The sequence below is a fragment of the Hypanus sabinus genome, chromosome 7 (genome assembly GCF_030144855.1).
Source record: "Hypanus sabinus isolate sHypSab1 chromosome 7, sHypSab1.hap1, whole genome shotgun sequence".
In the NCBI taxonomy this organism is placed as follows: Eukaryota; Metazoa; Chordata; class Chondrichthyes; order Myliobatiformes; family Dasyatidae; genus Hypanus; species Hypanus sabinus.
The window spans coordinates 5,801,781-5,820,898 of NC_082712.1; the positions used below are offsets into that span (position 1 = coordinate 5,801,781).

General features: G+C 43.4%; 1 protein-coding gene and 1 long non-coding RNA gene across 5 annotated transcripts in view; one reads left to right on the forward strand and one right to left on the reverse strand.

Annotated features, from left to right (window-relative positions):
• Positions 1–19,118, reverse strand: part of palld (palladin, cytoskeletal associated protein) — a 343,659-nt gene that overhangs the window by 191,904 nt on the left and 132,637 nt on the right. The gene's annotated exons all lie outside the window — the stretch shown is intronic.
• On the forward strand, positions 1,004–18,990 carry LOC132396521 (uncharacterized). Of its 2 annotated transcripts, none has more exons than XR_009513002.1 (3): positions 1,004–1,264; positions 11,882–12,037; positions 17,957–18,990. It is a non-coding gene; the product is annotated as an uncharacterized LOC132396521 (long non-coding RNA). The 2 variants fall into 2 exon arrangements; XR_009513003.1 differs by having other exon boundaries at positions 17,964–18,990.

Consider the following 19,118-nt stretch of genomic DNA (forward strand, 5'->3'; position numbering starts at 1 on the left):
TCCGCCTCTACCACCTTCGCTGGCAGTGCATTCCACACACCCTCCACTCTCTGTGTGAAAAATTCACAAGGCTAAAAAGATGTAGAAATCTTTTCAGTCTTACTATGGGCGCCATGTTTAGCAGTTTAGTGGTGAGCTTAATGCTGGTACATCAGAGTTTAGAGAGAAATCCCAGCATCCACGGTAAGAAGTTCCTACGTCCTCCCCATGGAATGTGTGGGTTTCCTCTGGGTGCTTCAGTTTCCTCCCACTGTCCATTGATAGGGTAATTGGTCAATGTAAATTGTCCCGTGATAAGGTTAGGGTTAAATAGGGGTTTGCTGGTGGCTTGGCTTGAAGGGCCGAAGGGCTTGTTCCGTGCTGTATCTCTGAGTAATAAATAAAGAAGCCAGTGTGTGCAAAAATTCAGAGTGGAGCAGCAGAGGAGGTTTTCTTTGGAGTTCGAAAGCTCATTGTTGAATGTGACAAGGAGGGATTAACCATATCGCAAGGAGCAAAGTTCAAAGTAACTTTATTATTAACATACAGACATGTCACATTTAGAACCCTGAAATTAATTTTCTTGCGGGCATTCACAGTAACACATCTGTCAGAACCACTGAACCCTGACCATCACTGACAGTTATTATTCTGGATAATGAATGGAACTCGAGGTAGTTGGTATGTGGTGTGTGTGGAAGGTATCCATGTATCTTGGCTAGAGTTAGGACAACAAAGAGGAACGTTAATTATCATGCCATAAAGAGCTCTTGAACCTTTCCAGATAAACCCACAATTATTAAAGAACCAAGCACTGCAGCAAAGAAAATTAAGTAACATGCTGAAACTTGGGGGGGGGGGGGGAAGAACCTGAAACATTTACGTTGGGAGCAAACTGTCCCAGTGCTTAAAGTCCTGCAGAGAAACGCGCAGCATGTTAGACTTGTTTTAGCAACCGACCGTGTTAAACAGTCTGGCAAGAATTTGGCAGCTCAGAAGGTTTACATGTTGAACTATTCTTGGATGCAGCATCAGCCTTGCGTATTGGCAATAAATCATGGCTAAACCATTTTAGCAATATTTCACCCAGATTGCTTGAAGAATGACACAAGTGGTCAGAAACAGATTCAGAATTGGATTTATTATCACTGGTTTAAATAATGTAAATTTAGCTTTTTTTTGCAGCAGTTCTGCAAGGACATAAAATAACGATGCGAGTCCTGAGGTTGATACTGAAGATCGGAGCCCGAATTTTATCAGAGGTCTAGAATTCGAGGCCTAATGGGTGAGTCCCAACTCTGCGAGTCTGCTGGGGAAGTCAATGGCCCAATGTCTGCAAGTTTGAGTTCACTGGAGGCAAAAGACACCCTGTCCTGATGTGGTCGACTGTGTGAGAGAGTGAGTGAGAGAGAGTGTGAGTGACTGAGTGTGTGTGTGAGAGAGAATCAGAGTGAGAGAGAGAGTGAGAGTGAACGAGAGAGAGAGAGAGAAAGAGAGAGAGAGAGTGAGAGAGAAAGAAAGAGGTCTGAGAGAGGTCCTGTGTAGGTCTGGTCTAATGTAGTTTTGTGTTGTTTCAGGTAGCACCAGGGTCCTGGAGGAACGTTGTTTTGTTTTTACTGTGTACTGTACCAGCAGTTATGGTTGAAAGGACAAAAGTGACTTGACGAGAGAGAGGGAGAGGCAGAGGGAGAGAGGGAGAGAGAATGGAATGGGACCACAACTCATGAAGTTCACCACACAACCAAACAGCAGTGAGATTTCCTCCCTAGTTCACAATTGGTATTCCATAATGGCCACTAATTAGCTGATTGGTAAATTTACAAAGGCCAAGCGCTCAGAGGACACACCACAATCAACAGTGCACTGACAACGTGACGAAAAGTTTGCAAGTAAATTGCCAAGATCAGAAAACAACTTGTTTTGTTACTTGTTGTGTTTGGTGTTGTTCTGCCAAACATGGCGGACATGGGTTCAGAGAAGGAACAATTTCTGAATCATTAAGTGTGGATTCCTGTATCTCCTCCCCGAAGGTAATAAAGAGAAGAGAGCATGTCCTGTTGGAGTGCAATTTGATTATGGATACTGCCATCCTGAGGCAGTACCAATTGAAGATGTCCTTGATGGGGAGGTGGAGTTGTGCCCAGGATGGAAGTAGCTGAGTCTCCAATCATCTGCAGTCTCTTGTGATCCTGTGCATTGGAGCCTTCATACCAGGCTGTGAAGCAACCAGTCCAAATGCTCTCTACCATACATCAACCCTGCTGCAGAAAGCACAGACTCCAGGCTTGCGGACACTGCTGTTACTCGGAGAAACACATTTGTGAAGACAAGACCCACCCAGCCGGTCCATTCAGTCCATGATCAGAGCCCAGTGTGATGGGGCACTAGGCTCCAACTATCAGCCAGGCTCCACTGTGCATGGAGTCATAGAACTGCACAGCCTATTTGGCCCCTCTACTGTATACTATCCCCCTTTCCCTTCCATGTCTTGGAGATTCAGGTACTTGCCTTGACCCTTCTTCAATGTTGAAGGAGTATCTGCCTCCAACACTCCTCAGGCAGAGCGTTCTAGACTGCATTCATCCCCTGTTACTGGGTGCATGCTGTTGGCTATCTCCGGATACTAATTCCTGGCCAGGGAATGTTAGATCAGAGCCCAGTCTGGATGAGGCTATTTCGGCAGCTCTCCTGACTCTATTATTGCAGTTGAGTATTGAGGGAGGGCAACACTGCCAGCAGTTCCTCCTCTCAGGTACAGCATCAGGATTTCTTGGAGGGCAAAGTATTAACTTCCTACACAATGTCGAGGCTCCGCCCAATACCTGTCACTGAATCAATATTAATAACAGATGCTCCCATCCCTTACGGGATCTTGGAGGGTTCAGCCTGGAGGTGGGACTAATGACATTTCTCTCAGAGGGTGCAGAGTGTTGGAATGCACTATGTAATAGAGCCATAGGGTTGTACCACACAGAAACAGGCCCTTCGGCCCATCATGTACATGTTATTTGCAGTACTAATTGACACTATCCCATTTACAGGCATTAGGTCCATAGCCTTCATGGCTTTGTGTTCCTTTACATGCAGGCTAATTTTCTTACAGTCTAGAAGTTAACAGTCTCAGTTCATTGTCCTGAGAAGCAGCAGGGTAGCATAATGGTTAGCACAATGCTTTACAATACAGGCGTCCTGGGCTCATTGCCCACCGCTACCTGTGAGGAGGTTGTACTTTTTTCCTGTGACCGTGTGGATTTCCTCCAGGTGCTCCGGTTTCCTCCCGATGTCAAGGACGTACCTGTTTGTAGGTTAATTATCATTGTAAATTGTCCTGTGATTAGGCTCAGATTAAATTGGGGGTTCACTGGGTGGCGTGGCTCGAAGGGCCAAAAGGACTTATTCTGTGTTGTATTTCAATAAGTAAGTAAGTAAATAAATAAATGGACAATGGAGCAATTTGCTCAGTTTTCATTGGTTTTCTGTCAGGAAGACTCAACGGGAGGGGTGCAACTGATAAACACAACAGATTCTGCAAATGCTGGCAATCCAAAATAACACACACAAAATGTTGGAGGAACACTGACTGTTTATTCACTTCCATAGGTGGTGTCTGGCCTGTTGAGCTCCCCCAGCATTTAGTGTGTGTTACACGGGAGCGACTGGTCTTGTGGGATCTTGCTCTGCCACATTTGGTCAATTATGCTTTCTTTCAATTTGTTCACTGCCTTGCTTATAAACATTGAAATCCCAGTAGATTTTCACCACTGTCCATTGGTGAGTGAGAGTAATGTAGCCACCTCAGAAAGCAACCATGATCCAGGAGGAGACAGTGTTCTCTTCTCTCCTCTCCTGTCAGGCAGAAGATGCAAAAGTCTGTAAACACGTTCCACCAGGCTCAAGGACTGTTATCAGACTATTAAAATAATAAAAAGTTGGACTTTTGACCTCACAATCTACCTCATGATGATCTTGCAACTTATCGTTTACCTGCACTGCACTTTTTCTGTAGCTGTTACTCTCAATCATGTATCTGCATGCCCGACAAGCTTTTCACGGTATATTGGTCCATGTGATTATGATAAACCAACTCTAATTCTCCGCATACATTCACACACACACACACACACACGCACACACACGCACACACACGCACACACACGCACACACACACACACACACACACACACACACACACACACACACACACACACACACACACACACACACACACACACCTCCCCCCCCACCTGATGGTCTGATGAAACATTTAGAGTTAGAGCAGGGGTTTCCAACCTGGGGTCCACAGACCTCTTAGTTAATTGTAGGGGTTCCATGACATAAAAATGATTAGCAGCCCCTGGTTTAGAGAGATATGGGTCAAACATGGGCAAACAGGACAAGCTTGAAGGGAATCTTGTCAGCTTGGACCAGTTGGGCAAAGGGCCCACCCAGGCTGTGTGACTCTTTGTGAGAGAAAACCTGAAGAAAATCAGGGAGTCATAGGGAGAATGTGCAATCTTCACAAAGACTGCACTTCTGGTCAGGATTTCAATCAGGTCTCGATCTGTGAAGCAGCGGCTCTACCAATCTTGCCACACTGCTCTCTATACATGGACTACTGAGATCGCACAGCCAACAGAAAACGTGATGGATGACTGTGAGTTCAAAGGGCAAGTGAAGCCAGGTGCTAAATTTATGGAGCCAGCAGTTTTATAGATTATTAACCCTCATGAAATGTGTTCAGTAATGGGATCTTTCAGACACATTTGGCTAATGCATTTCTTTTTGTTTTGAAGATTTTAAGATACACTCCCCACCATCTGTAGATAAAGCTTCCTTGTATACTTGACGATATACGTACTGGAAATCTGTGTTGCAATTATTAAAGGAACATGCACTCAGTGGCCACTTTATTAGATATCTCTTGTATATTTGTGATCTTCTGCAGCTGTAGCCCATCCACTTCAAGGTTTGACATGTTGTACATTTAGAGATGCTCTTCTGCACACCACTTTTGTGAACCATGGTTATTTGAGTTACTATTGCCTTCCTGTCAGCTTGATCTAGTTTGGTCGTTCTCCTCTGACCTCTCTCATTAACAAGACATTTTCACCACAGACCTGACATGTGCAAAAACCATCCTGACAGGACATGTCTGGATATTTTTTGCATCATTCTCTGGAAAACTGAGAGACTGCTGTGTGTGTAAATCCCAGGAGATCAGCAGTTTCTGAGATACTCAAACCACCCCGTCTGGCACCAACAATCATGCCGTGGTTAAAGCCACTTAGATCACATTACTTCCTCATTCTGATGTTTGGTCTGAACAACCACTGAACCTCTTGACCATGTCTGCATGCTTTTATGCATTGAGTTGCTGCCTCATGATTGCCTGATTAGATATGTGCATTAATGAGCAGGTGTACAGGTGTACCTAATAAAGTGGCCATTGAGTGTACATGTTTTGTATTTCTGCATCATTACCCACCAATCAAATCATGAAGAAGGCATGCCAACGGCTATTCTCCATTAGAGGTTTGAAGTGATTTGGTATGCCACCAAAGACTAGCAAATGTCTATACAAGTACAACGGAGAGCATCCTGACTGTATCAGCAGCTGGTTCAGAGGTTCCAATGTGTAGGGTCGTAGGAGGCTTCACAGAATTGTAGACTCAGCCAGACACATCACGCACACAACCCTCCCCAACAATGAGGGCACCTTCAGAAGGCATTAAGGACCTTCACCATCCAGGGTATGCATTGTTCTCATTACTATCATCAGGGAGGAGTTGCAAGAGCCTGAAGAACCACACTCAACATTTTAGGGACAGCCTTTTCTCCTTTGCCTTCAGATTTTTGAATGGTCCACAAACTTATAATCACTTCCGCTTTTTGTACTATTTTTTAATATTGTAATATTTTTATTGTAGTTTACAGTACTTCTTGTGTCTTGCACTCTACTGCTGCCACAAAACAACAAATTTTACGATATATGTCAAAGTTCAAAGTATATACATTACTGTGCAAAAATCTCAGGCGTACACACACACACACACACACACACACCCACACACCCCTATAGCTAGGGTGGCTAAGACCTTTCCACAGCACTGTAGTGATTTTATGTATTGCACTGTACTGTTGGTGCAGAAAAAATCAAATTTCATGACACATGAGTGATGATAAACCTGATTCTGATTATGGGTCTCTATCGTGGACTGGAAGTGGGAAGGGGAGCAGGGAGAGCGGAACCTTGATTGAGAAAAGGGGAGGGGAGCGAGGAGGGAGCAGGAAACATCAGAGAGACATTCTGTAATGATCAATAAACCAATTGTTCGGAATCAAATAACCATGGCTGGTGTCTCAGAGCTGGGTGTGTCTACACCTGCACCACGCCAGACCTCTGGAACTCCTTCTCTGCCACCTGTTCCACACCCCTTCCATGGCACTCCATCCTTGCCATTCCTATCCTTTGTTCCTATCAGATTTACATATATATAGGTGTGTGTGTGTGTGTGTGTGTGTGTGTGTGCACATGCGCTTGTGCGTACACCTAAGACCTTTGCATAGTACCCTATTGTATATGCCACCATATACATCACTGAGATTTATTTTCTTGCGGGCATACTCAACAAATAACCAGAACAGAATCAATGTAAGATGGCACCATCTTGGACTTATTCTGTGTAATCAATGTGTAAAAGACAACAAACAGTGCAAGTACAAAAATAAATAATAATAATAATAATAAATCAATAAGCAGTGATAATAAACCTAATTCTGATTCTAATTCTTCCTTCTTTTCAAACTGACTTAAGGATGGCACTATTATTGGAATTACCAGAATTTATTGTTTACCCCTTTTTGTGCTGAATTAAGGGAACAGTTCAGAATCAACCACATTCATGGGTCTGGGGTCAAATATAGATCATGGCATGTCAATCTTGGCCTCACCATTTATCCATTCTATAATATTTTATAATTAATAACTAACTTGTACTCTTGCATCCATTGCCATGATAAGTCCAAACACTGGTTGGAGAAACACCTCATATCCCGCCTTGGTAGTGTTATGAATGTGCCACAACTCTGAGGGGCCGAAGGGTACAAAGTCATCCCCTCCTTTTTGAGAATCGCAAGATCGCTATTAATTCGGGTCTGGGACCCAGGAAATTAGAGAGAATCCTCAAGGTTTTGGAATGTGTCCTGGCCTCAGCAAGACAAAGCCACGGATAACGGTCGTTGTCTCTTGGAGACGAAATTGTGTATTGAGTACTGTACTATTCATTGAAGCACCTCAGGGGATGACCAGAGTGGGCTGGTTGAGGGATTGCATCATCCCAACCTGATTGACATCTGAGACCCCGTGAGTAAGGATAAAAGAGGGTCTGGGGGAACACCCCTTTAGATGCACCAGGAGAAACGCTAGAAATCCCGTGACAGCGTATAATAGCGACAGCCGGTGGGGGGCTCACGTGCGCCCTTTTCCCTTGCCTGGGAATTGGCGGGCTCGCCACGGAAGAACGGCTTTAGCTAAAGGACCAGCCACACCAACGGAACTCTCGAAGGATTGAAATCCTAAAAAAGGAAAAGCTGGCAAGTTTCTAAGAATCTCTCTCTTGACTCCAACCAAAGGCTGCAGCCTGAATGAACTGAGTGACTTTTATATTTCCATCGGACAATACATTATCCCCTAGACAACGATAGAGCTTATTTCTTATTGATTATTATTATACCCGCACTTTTAGATTTAGTATTGACAACGTATATTATCTGTATGTTTGCATTGACATTATTTTTGTGTATTTTTACTAATAAATACTGTTAAAAATAGTACCATCAGACTTCAATGGACCTCTCTATCTTTGCTGGTAAGCGACCCAGTTATGGGGTTCGTAACAGTAGTAACTTACAGTGAAGTGTGCCATTTGTATCAGTGAGCAACACAGTCTGAAGATGTGTTGGGCGTACTTCCAGTGCCACCACAGCATGCCCACAACTCACTAACCCTAACCTGTACACCTTTGGAATGTGGGAGGAAAGCGGAGCATCTGCAGGGAACCCATGAGGTCACAGGGCAACGTACAAACTCCTTGCAGGCGGAGGCGGGAACTGAACCCCGATCGGACATCGCTGGTGCTGTACAGCTATGTTGCCGTGCCACATGTAAAAGCCAATGCGATATTTGCTCTGATGAAAGAGAACCTGGAGATGAAGAAACATTAAAGGAATGTTTGTGTTGCTGCTTCACAGTTCCAGCAACCTAGGTCCGATCTGACCACAGGCACTGTCCGTGTGGAGTCTGCACGGTCTCCCTGTAACCTGTGGATTTCTTCCAGGCGCTCTGATTTCCTCCCACATCTGAAAGGTGTGAATAGGCCACTGTAAATTTCCCCTAGAGTGTGGGTGAGTCACAATCAAAGGGGTTCTGATGCAAATGTAAGAGAGAGTTACGTATTGAACTCTGAGGAAAGGCATTGATGGGACGATCATGTGCAATGGGCTGAAATGGTCTCTTTCAGTGTTCTGGCTGCTCCAAAGTTGTATGGATTAGGAAGGGTTAGCAAGTTGTTGATACTGGAAGCATCGTGACACTTGCCGGCTGCCCCCAGTACATGCTTGGACTGAGCTGGTTTTTGCACCGGGCCAAATCAGGAAGGTTTGGGTATGGGCTGAATCGAGGTGGTGGAGTTCAAGTCTGAGAGCGTATTGAAGCGGCAGGGTCTGGGTCTCAGAGTGAGGAATGACCCAAGGCTTGGATGATTTAAGTGCTGGGCCGGATTTAAAAGGTCAAGGTGTTGGGGAAGAGGCCAGGGACGGGCCGGTTCAGCTCACTGCCCTGTGAGATTTACTCATCTCTGCACTGAACTAAGGCTGTGGTCTGTAACTAAAGGCCTCCTGGATTGGCTGCCATGACGACTGACTTTGAGGCTGCGGACTCACTTTCCCGAACTTCAGTTCTGAATGGTAGCTGTTTACCTCTATTATTTGCAAGATTTGCCTTTCTACCTGCATGCTGGGTGTTTAAAGTTCTTTTTTGTAATAAGCTCTGTTGTTTTTCTTTATTTTGAGGCTGCATGTAAGGAGATGAACCCTATAAGTTGTATAAAGTATACATACTTTGATAATAAATGTACTTTAAACTTTGAACAATAGCTTTTTCCCCCACTGCATTGAGTTCTTGACCTGAACTGAGAAACCCTAATTCTATGTTGGACTGTATTTCCCTGAAGGTGGTCTAATGTTATGTCATTTTTGTTTATTTTGTCATTTAAATTATGTATACCTATTTATAATTTATGTTAATGTAAGTTTATGTAATTTATATTTGTAATGTACAATGTTACTGTTGCAAGAAGTTCAAGGTGTTTATACACAAGAGATTCTTCAAATGCTGGAAACCTTGAACATGCACAAAGTGCAGGAGGACCTCAGCGGGTCAAACAGCATATATGGACAGGAAATTACAAAATGCTGGAAGAACTCCATGAAATCCTGATGAAAGGTCTTGGCTCAAAACGTCAACTGTACAATACTGCAAAAACCTTAGGCACTTATGTATAGCTAGGGTGCCTAAAACTTTTGTATGATACTGTAGTAATTTTATGTATTGCACTGTACTGCTGCCACACAAAGAAGTCATGACATATGTGAGCGATGATAAACTTGATTCAGATATGAGTCTCTATTTGGACTGAGAGTGGGAAGAGGGTAATCATGGTTGGGAAAACGGGAAGGGAGAGGGGTGGGAGCAGGAAGCCCAGAGAGACATTCTGTAATACAGAGAGACATACTTTATCGATCCCGAGGGAAATTGGGTTTCGTTACAGCTGCACCAACCAAGAATAGTGAAGAAATATAGCAATATAAAACTATAAATAATTAAATAATAAGTTAATCATGCCAAATGGAAATAAGTCCAGGACCAGCCTATTGGCACAGGGGTGTCTGACACTCCGAGGGAGGAGTTGTAAAGTTTGATGGCCGCAGGTAGGAATGACTTCCTATGACGCTCAGTGTTACATCTCGGTGGAATGAGACTCTGGCTGAACGTACTCCTGTGCCTAACCAGTACATTATGGAGTGGATGGGAGACATGGAGTGGATGTTTCGGGCCGAAACATCGTCACTACCTCCTCCCATAGATGCTGTCTGGCCTGCTGAGTTCTGCCAGCATTTTGTGTTTTGTATTTATTTCCAGCATCTGCAGATTCACTCGTGTTACCTTACGAATAAGTTTTTTGATTCTGTTGGTGTCTGCTACCCTCAGTCTGCTGCCCCAGCACACAACAGCAAACATGATAGCACTGGCCACCACAGCCTTGTAGAACATCCTCAGCATCGTCCGGCAGATATTAAAGGACCTCAGTCTCCTCAGGAAGTAGAGACGGCTCTGCCCCTTCTTGTAGACAGCCTCAGTGTTCTTTGACCAGTCCAGTTTATCAATATACCAATAAATGATCAATAAACCAATTGTTTGGAATCAAATGACCTTGCCTGGTGTCTCAGGGCTGGGTGTGTCCAACCCATGCCACCTCCCACCCTGGCACTCCTCTGCCCACACCCCTCCCGTTGTGCTTCACCCTCCTCATTCCCAATAGCCTTTGCTCCTGCCAGATTAACAAACTCGCTCTCCGCTCCATGTCGACAAACACAGTACTGTGCAGGAGTCTTTGACATCCTCGCTATATATATGAGTCTAAAGAGTTTTATACAGTACTGTATATTCCCTCCATAGACACTGCCTGGTTTGCTGAATTCCTCCAGCGTTTTCTGTGTGTTTCTCAAGGGGCTACAGAAAATGTCGGACTTAGCTAGATCCATCACAGGTACAGCTCTGCCCACATTGAGGACATCTATAAGACGCAATATCTCAGGAAGGTGTCCACACTAATAAACTTCAACTTGTGGTAACTCAGATTTCGGATTTTCTTGCTCAGAAAACCAGATGTGGCTTGCAGCCAGGAAAATCACAGCGCTGGCACATCCCACTTACAACCAGAATTAAACAAATGCCTGCGTGACAGTGTCTGAGTGCTTGTGCGTGACTGTGTACTAATGGTTTGTATATAGTTCCCTTCATCCAGACACAGTGAACTACACTGACATAAATGAAGAACATGGAATGGGGTGTAGCAGAGAGAGGTAGAGTGGTGCATGGGTGAGAGAGAAGAAATGGTCAGGGTGTACTTTGTGTGTAGAGAGAAAAAGAGAGAGGGGTGAGGGAGAGAGAAAGAGAGGGGCAGAAAGAGAGAGCAGGGGGAAAATTGGGGAGAGTTGAACAAGGGGGAATGACTAGGGAAAATAGAGAGAGATAGAGTGATACATAGATACACACACACACACATATATATGTATACAGAGAGAGAGAAAGTGAGAGGAGAGATGAATAGAGCGAGGGATAGAGAAAGGAAGGGAGAGAGCGATGGAAAGAGGGATGGAGAGAGAGTGGGGGGGGGAGAGAGAGAGAGATAGAGAGAGAGAGGGGAGTGAAGGATGTCCGATGGGGTAAGAGACTGGTGGAACAAATTCTATGAACTGTACACATTTGGTATGATCAAACTGTGTACCTTGAATGCAGGCCTCAGCAGTCAGGCAAGCACACAACATTTCTTAAGATACAGAAAATACTGTTTGTAATGTTTTTATCATATGGCCTAGGTTTATAGCATGCACAAATCAGCCTAGATTTAAGGTATTTATATAAAGCCTGGGCTTTAAAATGTTAAGATCTTTTTAAGTGTGTCTAGTTTTAAGACATTTCTTTACAATCTTTAAAGCATGCATAGATCAGCCCAGGTTTCAGGTATTTATATCCAAACCTGGGTTTTAAAATTTTAAGATCTTTTTTATGTGAGCCTAGATTCAAAGTATGCTCATGGTCTCTCTTGTCCATTTATTACAGTTTAACTTTGTATAGCTAATTTGTAAACTGATCCTTTGGTGAGGGAGCACTGATCTGCCAACAGCCTCCAGTATATCGTCAATCAAAATCACCCTTTGGACGCAGTGCTCGCAGCTTGCCGGAGTGTATCTGGAAAACACAGTGTCCAGCTGGCTGGTCAGTGAGGCTGAGGGAACGGGGTGCAGGTTGGGTGGGACACATAAAAAATGTGCCAAGGAGGATGAGATGGACAAGTGTGTCCAGTGCCAGTTGTAAAAGGGTTCCTATTCCCATCATACCTTCCAAGAGCAGGTCAAAGTTCTTCACATATTCAAGCAGCTCTCTATGGGCTCTGTCTGCACTTCTCACTGACTTTGAAAAGCGGCCAACATAGTCAAAGATCCCGCCCACCCCGGTCATTCTTCTTTATCCCCCCTCCACCCCACCACAAGGGAAAAGATACAAAAGCTTAGGAACATTAACAGCTTCTATCCTACTGTTACATGATTTTTGTATGGACCTCTTGTACCTTAAAGATGGACTCAATCTTACAAACTATTAATAGTGAAATCACTCGAGTGGATATTCTTTTAAGGGGTTATTCCTTTAATGGAGAATGCCTGTGTGTTGCTTTGTTCAACATGGAGAGGAGAAGCACAGGCAACCACATTGTCCTTGACAGATTGGGGTCAGGGTCCAGTGGCGTGAGGAATGCAAGACGACTGGGGACTGTTCTCTGCCTTCTCTGCCGTTGTGACGTAACATCATCTTCTACCAGCTCTACCGTTGAGCTCTTGGTTGGATCGCTCTTTGTCTGGAACCTCCCCTTGACCCTCCCACCATGGGGTGACCCCACCAGGAGCTAAATGCCAGACAGATGTTGGGATCTCAGGAACTCACAAGGCTCCCCACCACAACAAGCTGACGATCCTCGGAGAAACCTTACGATCTACCTCCTCATAGCCCTTGCACCTTATTGTTTTTTGTACTGAACTTTTACCATAACTGTAACACTTGATTCTACTTGCCCTTGTACTGCCTTGCAAAACTAAGTTTTTCAGTACATAGTCATAGAACACTGCAGCACAGAAACAGGTCCTTCAGCTTCACTAGTCTGTGCCAAACCATTATTCTGCCTACTCCCATAGACCTGCTCTGGACTATAGCCATCCATGTACCTATTCAAACTTCTTTTCAATGTTGAACTTCAACCTGCATCCTCCACTTACACTGGCAGCTCGTTCCACACTCTCACCACTATCTGAGTGAAGAAATTTGCCCTCATGTTCCCCTTAAACTTTTCACCTTTCACCCTTAACCCATGACCTCTAGTTGTAGTCTCACTTGACCTCAGTGTAAAAAGCCTGCCTGCATTTACCCAATCGACACCCCTCATAATTCTGTAAACTTGTCAAGTCTCCCCTTATTCTCCTGCATTCTAGATGTGACAATAATATACCACTATCAAAACCACCGAGCCCTTTTTACATCCCTCTCAGGTAGTGAATTCCAGACCCCACCACTCTCCGTAACAATACAGAATTATAGAACACTACAGCACAGAAACAGGCTCTTTGCCCATTCTAATCAATGCCAAACTATTATTCTGCCTAGTTTCATTGAACTGCACTTGGACCATAACCATCTAAATCCCTCCCATCCATGAACTTATCTAAATTTCTCTTGTGTTGAAATCAAACCTGTATTCACCACTTCTGCTGGCAGCTCACTCTCACCACCTTCTGAGTGAAGGAGCTCTCCTTAATGTTTCACCTTTCACCCTTAACCCATGACCTCTAGTTCTAGTCTCACTCAAACTCAATGGAAAAAGCATGTATTTACCTTCTAACCTCTCATAATGTTTTATACCTTTATCAAGTTTCCTCTCATTCTCCTATGTTCCAAATAATGTCCTAACCTATTCGACCTTTCCCTAATCTAATCACAACATAAGAATATAGGAGCAGGATGAGACTGTGACACAAGACACACCAAATACTACACAGAACAATCTTTTTACCATTGAGCAATACATCTGATGAAAGGACTTTAACTTGGAACATTAACTGCCTGACCTTCAGGGTATTTCCCGCTTTTTATTTTCGAGCTATATTGTGCCGCATTGGATCACTGTAACACACTGAGCAACACTGATAAAGTGGAGCAGAAGAATGAAGCCAAAATATCTCAGGGACAGCAAAGATTAATTGCAATAATGGTTTATTCCAGCTGGGCTAAATTGTATAGGCAGGCTATAAACTAACAACTCTTGAGAAGTTCCTTGGAGGTTTCTTAAATCCTTTCACTCAAAATGACGTTGATTGTGTATAAGGAAGAGTAAATAGACTAGCGACTGTATTTCATTACTAGTTTGAGGAGATTTGGTATGTCACCAAAGACTCTAGCAGATCTCTACAGATGTACCATGGAGTGCATTCTGACTGGTTGCATCACTATCTGGTATGGAGGGCCACCGTTCATGATTGAAGAAGGCTGCAGAGGGTTGCAAATTCAGCTGACTCCATCATGGGCACTAGCCTTCTCGCCATCAAGGACTGAAGGCAGCAACATCCATCTTTAAATCCATCTCTCCTCCCCCACCCCCCCGCCACACCTAAGACAAGTCCTGTTCTCATTACTACCATCAGGGAGACACACACGCAGCATCTTAGGCACAGCTTTTCCCTTCCACTACGAGATTGGGGGCAGAGTGGTTAGCGCAATACCATTTCAGCTTGGGGTTCAATTCTGATGCTCTCTTTAATGAGTTTGGACATCCTTCCCGAGAGCGTGTGGGTTTCCTCCCACATTCCAAAGACATACCAGTCAGTAGGTTAATTGGTCATTGTAAATTGTCCTGTGATTAGGCTGGGGTTAAATCGGAGGTTGCTGGGCAATATGGCTCATTGGGCTAGAGGGGCCTATTCCACACTGTATCTCTAAATAAAAATAAAATAAATTAACTTCTGAATGGTCCATGAACACTATTTTGCTCTCTTTTAGCACATTTTATTTAATTTTAATATACTTACTATAACTTACATATTGATTTACATATATATATATTTATATAAAATGATAAAACATAATTTTTAAATGTACTGCTACTGCAAAACAACAAATTTCATGATGTATGTCAATGATAACAATCTGATTTTGATCCTGATTCTAAACGTCAGGCTTCCTGGCAAGACAGCCTAACTGAATGCGATCCATGCTGATGAATGAGGCTGGAAATAAGAGACATATCAGACAGTGAGGAGAGGTAACTCCCTGCTAACAGAGAATGTGAGAAAGGAACACGAGTAGGGCACTAGATCCCTTGAGCAGGTCCTGTTATTTAACAAGATCGTTTGCTACTCTTCAGAGTAACCAATCATTAATTGCATTGCAACAAGATCTTGACCAAAAAGGTTCAAGTCCAGTGTTATCTTCCTCGTGTAATAGATTAATTGTAACTATAATTCAGACAACACATAAAAAATGCTGGAGGAACTGAGCAGGTCAGACAGCATCTATGGAGAGGAATAAACAGTCAACGTTTTGGACCCAGATCCTTTATCAGGACTGGAAAGGAAGGGGACGAAGCCAGAATAAGGAGGGTGGGGTAGGGGAAAGAGGACAAGCTAGTAGGTGATAGATAAAGCCAGGTGACAGAGAAGGTGGATAGGTGGAGGAGAAGGTGGGGCATGATAGTTGGAAAAGATAAAGGGCTGAAGAAGGGATTTTATAGGAGAAGAGAATGGACAATGGGAGAAAGGGAAGGAGGACGAGATCCAGAGGGGGATCATCTGCAGGGGAAGACCCATTCCCCTGACTCCTTGACTGCCATGATGGGACATCTCTTGGGTTGGAGAAGCAACACTTCATATTCTGTCTGTGTAGCTTGCAATCTGACAACATGAACATCAACTTCTCTAACTTCTGGTAAATTCTCCCCTCTCCCCTTCTCTCTTTTTCCATTCCTTATTCTGGCTCCCATCTTATCTCTTCTCTTCATCAGCCCGTCATTGGAATGCATTGTTTGTGTCAATGACCAACACGATCTGTGGAGGTGCTGGGGGCATCCTGCAAGTGTCACTATGTTTCCAGCACCAACATAGCACGCTTGCTTACTAATTTACACACCCTAATCCTAACCTGTACGACTTTGGAATGTGGGGGGAAACCAGAGCACCTGGAGGAAACCCACATGGTCATGTTTAGAATGTACAGACAGCAGCAGGAAATGAACCTCAATCACTGATCGCTAGTGTTGTAAAGTGTTAGGCTAACCAGTATGCTACTGAGCATCTCACACCTCTATTGATAATGATGAACAGGTTAGCTATTGGAAATGATAAATGGATCTCGAGATCACTGCAAAGAGCAAATCTTACTGTTACAGCTTGAGAATGAAACTCATCCTTAATGCAGACCCTACAACCACAAAATTAGACCATCGACCACAAAATTAGACCATACAACCACAAAATTAGACCATCGACTCTGCTCTGCCATTTCATCATGGCTGATCCATTTCCCTCTCAGACCCAATCTCTTGCCTTCTCCCCATATCTCTTCATGCCTTGACCTATAAAGAATCTATCAACCTCTGTCTTAAGTATACCTAATGAAGTGGTTTCCACAGCTGCCTGTGACAACAAATTCCACAGATCCACCACTCTCTGGCTAAACAAATTCCTCCTCATCTCTGTTCTAAAGGGACATTGTTTTATTCTGAAGCTGTGTCCTCAGGACTTAGACCACAGGAAGCATCCTCTCCACATCCACTCTATCTGTGTCCTCTGGTCCTAGACTCCCCCACTATAGGAAACATCCTCTCCACATCTACTCTATCTAGGCCTTTCAACATTCAATGAGACCCCCCCCCCCCCCTCATTTTTCTGAATACCAGCGAATACAGGCATGGAGACATCAAATGGTCTTGGACTTTAGATACAACACTGAGTCATGTCATCTGCAGAAATTCTCTGATGACTCAGCAATAGCTGGGTGTATAAAGGGAGGACGGGAGGACGAATACTTGCTGTTGTGTATTTAATATTTCAGTAATACTTGAGTAATATTGTAAATATATTGTTTGATTAAGCATTCTTTATTTTACATAATTCATTATGTGTTTTATGTAAGAAGTTGTGAATAGCATAGATCATTATGCCACCATGTCATATGTGAGCACCTCACTAAATGAAAAGTAGACAAGTTATTCTAGGTTCCTGTGTTTTTACTTCAATACTTTTGACGCTTGTTGCTATTGTTTAAGAACAGAAAGCACACACAGTAATACTAGGCAAATCAGCCTGATATAAGCACAGTTTTGAGCCAGACTATACATTTGTCCCAAGCTGAAACAGACACTTATGGTCAATCACATACAATAGAATGTTTGCAAATACTGGAAATCCAAAGCAACACACACAAAATGCTGGAGGAATTGAACAGGTCATGCAGCATTTATGGAAAAGAATAAACTGCCCATGTTTCAGGCCGAGACCCTTCTTCAGGATTGAGAAGGAAGTGGGAAGATGCCAGAATTTAAAAGGTGGAGGGAGAGAAAACAGGCGAGCTGGAATATGATAAGTGAAGCCAAGTGGGTGGGAAAGGTCAAGGGCTGGAGAAGAAAGAATCTGATAGGTGAGGAGAGTGGACTATAGGAGAAAGGGAAGGAGGAGGGGGACCCAAGCGAAGGTGATAGGCAGTGAAAAGAAGCAAAAGGTCAGAGTGGGGAATGGAGGAGATTGGGGGGGGGGGGGGAGAATTGGTTTACTGGAAGGAGAAATCAATATTCATGCCATCTATTCAGAGCTACCCAGATGGAATATGAGGCATTGCTTCTCAACGCTCAGAGTGGCCTCATTTTAACACAAGAAGCCGGGGATTGACACTTCGGAATAGGAATGGGAATCAGAATTAAAACGTTTGTTCACTGGGAAGTCCCGCCTGTTGCCTGGTTCCAATGAAAGGGCTCTTCCTGATAAAAAAACCCATCATTGATACCACACTTCTAAATTTTGCAAACAGCTCTGCACTGAACTGAATCTTGAGATTTTCTTAATTAATCTCTTGTTCCTAAATTGCACATCTGGTTTTGAGTTTGCAGATTTGCATTGAGCACATGTTTACGCTGCTCTGAACTGACTCGTGCCAGCAATCAGCAAAACATCTGTCTACTCACTGACACTTCCACTGCATTTGGGAGCTAGTGAAGAGAAGCAAGAGGCTTTCATCCCAAACCATAGCTGTGCAGCATTTTAAAGTTCAAGGATCAAGACAACACCCAGGACATGCTCTCTTCTCATTGTTACCATCAGAGAGGAGGCACAGGAGTCTGAAGACACACACTCAATGTTTCAGGTACAGCTTCTTCTCCTCCACCATCAGATTTCTGAATGGACAATGAACCATGAACGTACAATGAACGTACACTACCTTACTTTTTTTTTTGCTCACATTTTGCTTGACTTAAGAGTTTTTAGTTCTTGTTATAATTTATAGGTTTTTTAATAATTGTGTTTTACAATGTACTGTTACTGCAAATTATAATTTATAATATAATATCATAATATTTCATGGTATATGCCAGTGATATTTAAACCTGATTCTGACTCTGATTCTGACCAAGCATCACAGATTACAGATCAAGGGTCAATGGTCAAGGGGCAATTTACATTTACATTTATTAGGAATGTGCTGTGGTGTGTTGGTCCGGGTGGAACATAGAACAATATAACAATTTACAACAATTTCAAAAAATAAAGAATGATATAAAAATAGAGGTTAAAGAATGGATATGTAATAAAACGTGCATAAATGCATAAATACCAGTATGCATTTACCATGTAAACAGCATTGTAAAAATGCTATAAAGTGTTTACTGCGCAGTGCAGTGATGATGAAATAGATGGGGTGGGGGTAACTAACTAGAACAGTTAATCAGATTAAGTGCCGGGGGAAGAACATTTAAGATGGCGTGATGTTTAGTCCCAGGTCTGAAAACCTTGAGACATTAGGGTTAATATCCTTTTTGCTTTAACAAGCATCTTCATCAGTTATGAATTAAGCTTCAGATAAAACTGAATACAAGCATGTACAACACACGCAAAATGCTGGAGGAACTCAGCAGGTCAGGCAGCATCTCGGAAAGGAAAAAATAGTCAACGTTTCAGGCCAAGACCCTTCATCAGGACTGGAAAGGATGGGGAAAGAAGCCAGAATTACCCTTTAATCTCCCTTCCTTTCTAGCCCTCATGAAGGG